The sequence below is a fragment of the Triticum dicoccoides genome, chromosome 7B, assembly GCF_002162155.2.
Source record: "Triticum dicoccoides isolate Atlit2015 ecotype Zavitan chromosome 7B, WEW_v2.0, whole genome shotgun sequence".
Lineage (NCBI taxonomy): Eukaryota > Viridiplantae > Streptophyta > Magnoliopsida > Poales > Poaceae > Triticum > Triticum dicoccoides.
Genome location: NC_041393.1, coordinates 770115483 through 770120254, shown reverse-complemented (window position 1 = coordinate 770120254; position 4772 = coordinate 770115483). Strand labels below are relative to the sequence as shown.

General features: G+C 47.5%; 1 pseudogene; it reads right to left on the bottom strand.

The window, feature by feature from the left end:
* Nucleotides 1–3355: 3355 nt before the first annotated feature.
* Nucleotides 3356–4563, bottom strand: LOC119339781 (annotated as a pseudogene).
* Nucleotides 4564–4772: the final 209 nt, after the last annotated feature.

Sequence of the window (4772 nt, the reverse complement as noted above, 5' to 3'; positions counted from 1 at the left end):
ACCTACCATCCCACTAAATAAGAGGTCCACTATCAAATCTCTAGCTTGGCAACTCGGATGTAGCCCTACCACACTGCATAGAAAGTTCAAGCTGAGTTTGATAAAGAGACACACAAACTGTGTAAAGTCAGCTCTAAAAGAGAAGAATAAAAAGGATAGGATGGAATTTTGTATGTCAATGCTTGATGAGACAACGATCGAAACTTCAAGGCCTAAATTCAAGACAATGCATAATGTTGTGCACACTGATGAGAAATGGTTCAATATGACAAAGAAAAATAAGACCTACTATCTGCTGGATGGGGAGGAGGAGCCTACGAGGCCTATACATGGCAACTGTATTGGCAAGGTGATTTTTTTAACGGCCGTTGCTAGGCCAAGGTGGGACCGTGAAGGAAACGTGACCTTCTCTGGGAAAATTGGTATCTGGCCATTCGTGAAAGAAGTTCCTGCTCAGAGGAGAAGTGATAACAGACCCAGAGGTACAATAGAGACAAAGTCAATAAAGGTCGACAGAAAAGTGATAGAGAAGGTCTTACCAGCGATACAAGCAGTTTGGCCTGAAAGTGATGCTAGACAGACCATCTACACCCAGCAGGATAACGCTAAGCCCCATATCTTGCCAAATGACCCAGAATTTCTAGCTGCCGTCGCAAAAACTGGACTTGATATCAGAATAATACAACAACCAGCCAATAGCCCTGATTTGAATGTGCTTGACCTTGGGTTTTTCAACTCGCTGCAATCCCTGACAGATTGTCTGAGTCCTAAAACACTACAAGACCTTATTAATGGTGTTTTGGAGGAATTTGATGGCTATGAGGTTTACAAGCTCAACAGAATTTTCCTAACTCTGCAAACGTGCATGATTGAGATCCTGAACCATGCTGGGGGCAATGGGTATAAAATACCACATGTGAACAAGGAAAGACTTGAGGGTCTTGGGCAGCTACCTCCAAGATTGCCGTGCCCTCAAGAGGTTTACGCAAATGCCCTACACAACTTAGGGCTAATGGCGAGGGTTCAGTGATGGAAGAGGCCTGAATGCTTGTTGTCAAGAGACCTGAGATGAGGCTTGTGGAGTATGCTTGTTGCATCCTTGTGATTATTTGTGTGGAGTATGATTATCATCCATATCTGAGTATATTTGCAAAGGCTTGTGTGGAGTGGATTTTTTGCTCCATTTGTATGATCATTTTTACTCCATATGTTTGCATCGGCTTGTGTGGAGTGAATTCTCTTATTTTCTTAGGAGGAAAGGGCTAGGAGAGGAAAGGAGTGGAATAGAAAAGGAGAGGATTAATTTAGATTTAATTAGCAAACAAAGTTTAATTTAGATTTAATTAACAGAAAAGGTTTATTTTAGATTTAATTAACAGGAAAGGTTTTAATTTACAGTTAATTTCCAGATAAGAGAAGAGAAGAGAGGAGAGATAAGAAGAGAGTAAGTAACTGGATTAAGCTATTGGAGTAACTCCATGGAGTACTAACGTCCAGGAGTACTGCAATGCTTTATTAATAAATATACTACTGCTGTCCTACACTATACTCCTACTCCAAGAACTACTCCTACTGCCAAGTACTCCAATTTAGTGGAGTACTGAAGAGAAGAGAAGAGAAGAGAAGAGAAGAGAAGAGAGAGGAGAGGAGAAGAGCAATATACACTAAATTACTCCACTAAACAGCAAAAGGTTTCATTTAATTAGTTTAATTAACAGAAAAGGGTTTAAGTTAGTTTAATTAATACTCCAAATCTGAAAGGTTTGAGTTAATTTAAATTAACTGAAAAGAGAAAAGAAGATCTACACTACTCCAAATCTTGAACTCACCTTTTTTATTTGAGAAGAGAAGAGCAGAGCAAGCACTGCTACTGCTCCAAGCTAATCTGACAGCAAATCAGAAACTCCAAATCTGATTATTCAGGTACTCCAAATACTGGATCTGCTTGCTACTCCAAATTTTGCAACCACTACTCCAAAACAGTACTGAAACTACATAAACTACAGCAAAACAACTGCAGTTTTGAAGTAAAGCTTCAGTTAATTTTAAAGTTTAAATTAAAGTTTCAGTTAAAATGGAGAGAAGATGAAGAGAAACTACAGTAAGTACTGTTGGAGTACTCACTAACTACTGTAAGATGAGTACAGTACAGTACTGCTGCAAGAGGAGTACAATACTCCATTAGCTCATTGCAAATTTAACCAAAACTACACTAGCACAGATGTTGGTGAGGAAACAACAGTACTATTGCAAGAGGAGTAGTAAAATCGTCAATGTCGGGCACCACAAGCACCACCATCAGCGTCGCCCTGCAAGCACAACAAAGTATTGGAACTCTGAACCGAACGACAACTGAAGCAAAACAATCGACCATCAACAGTAAACCTCTGAAGAAATGTCGGAGTGCTGCTGCTACTTGGTTGATTACAGAGAGCTCGGTAGGCAATTAAGGCCTCACATCTGACATTAGCATCTGTAACATTTGCTAGCACTACTCATAGCAGTACACAAGATCACAAGAATCTCCATTTGCTAGCACTACTCCTAGCAGTACACAAGAATCTCCATCTGACATTAAGTTTTCACGGAGAAGAGACAGGAAGAGGAAGAGAGAGCAATACCTCAAGGAGTCAGCATCCATGGACGCACAGCCGGGCCACCACGTCCATCCTCTCGCCACCTGACGCAACGGCTGCTCCTCAAGGAGTCGCTCATGGAGGCCGCGCGCGAGGAGGACGGTGGCGGCCGCGGCGACGACAAGCTGCTGCAGGTGGTGTTCGACCGCATCCTTCGGCGTCAGGTGGTGTACGATGCGCTTGGGCAGGGCGGAGGTGCCATCATGGGTCCAGCTGCTCACCATCGCCTACTGCTCCTCGTCACCGCCGCACAGATGCAGCAGCTCCCCACCGCCGCACAGATCCGGCAGCTCCTCACCTCCACAGTTCCTCTTCCCGCAGCTCCTCCGACTCCAGCAGCTCCTCCGGTGGTAAAAATCGAATCTTGGGACGACGAACCAGGGATGACGCGAGAGAAAGAGGGCAGCGGCGACGCGGTTAAGGGAGATGCAGCGAAGCAGGCGAGGGAGATGCGGCTGCTACGCGGGCGAGGGAGATGTGCGGCGACGCGGGCGAGGAAGATGCGGCGGCGCCACGGGCGAGGGAGATGCGGTGGGAGAGAGGCAGAGAGCGATACGGGCGAGCGAGACAGAGAGACTGAGAGAGAGTGTGAGAGCGATGCGGTCGAGGGTAAAAATGGAAAACACGAATATTTCGTAGCGTTATGAGATTTCAACGTGCAGACGTAAAACGTCATGTATTTCGGAACAGAGGGAGTAGTAGACAACAGACTCACCGTTTCATATAGTTGGTGCACACAATGATGGTGGGAAACCATCATATAGTTGGCCAGGTAAGATGGGTTTGCTAAGCGCAGCAAACAAGTCGACCTGCAACGTCTTTACATTGACTGAAAAGTATCCAAACTTCAGATTCTCTTGTGAAGATGTGGTGTACAACGCTTCCATGAGCAGGTATCCCCCGGCAACACCAACCATAATGGCACGCTTTACTGGCAATGGGATAACCTTCTCTGAGTGCCATTGGTTATTTCTCAGAATGGAATACGTGAGCCAATATCGGTCATCTTCACTTTCCTCATCATACCCTTTAGTGAGCATCCCGAGCATCCCTTCTGCTGCCTCGACGATGACAAAACTATTAAGATCTCGCCATTCAGGTGGGAGGTTGATAGTAGAGAACTCCATTGTGCGCACGTCAAGCACAAGCAACTCGTTCCGAAAATGCAAATGCCAGTAGAAGCATCTGTGGACGAATTGACGATTGCAAAACCCACTCTCAGAGTTGAGCAATGGAGGACATGTAGCTTGAGCACCCCATCGATCATAAGTAAGAACATGCCAATCTCCATCCAAAGAGGAGAATACGAGAAGCAGGTGCATTGAGCCAAACAAATCACTCTAAATGATACAGGGTCCTCCTCATCATCGCCAGGTGCAAGGAAAGTCTCCAGTTTGAGCAAGTCCGGCCTACGGACCAGCGCTTTTAGGTCGCCCGGGACGGCGGGCAGCAGGACGTAGCGGCGGTGCACAGGATCGCACACGGCGAGTTCCCTTGTCAAAAATTGGCAGTACTGTGAGTCACACACCTCAGAGCCAACGAGAATGCGGCTGCCACGTTCTTCATTGACCGGAGCGCTGGCAAGGAGGGCTCGTCCGTGAAGGAAGTTAATTGGACTCCAGGAACGGCCGGCCGCGGAGGGGAGGAAGGATGAGCAAGAGAAGTCGAACCCGGCTAAGGTGCGGGCCGCGGCGGCGGAGGGGTGTGGCGGCTGGGCTAGGACGAAGGGTTCGTGGAGCATGCCGATGAGAGGCGGCGGGTGGAGGGCGCGGTAGCGGCGCAGGAAGGCGTGGCCGTTGATGACGCGGCGGAAGGAGGCGCGAGCGGTGGAGGTGCGAGCGAGGTCAGCCGGAGTGGGGAGGCGGGAAAAGATTTCCTCGAGCATCTCATCCTGGATATCGGCGATGGACAGCGCCGGCGACGCCATCACGGTGGCCGCGCCTGCTGCTTCTCCGCCGCGTGGTGGACGAATAGAGAAGAAAATGAGGATTGGGAAGTAGGGTTCATGGACACCCAAGTAACGTTGGCTGGATCGAGTTACTGTGGATGGGTGGAAGATCGTGATTTGAGGGCACTAATTAATCCCGGATTTTGGGGAGGCCGATTGATCGAGCAGTTTCAGGAAATCCAATTTAT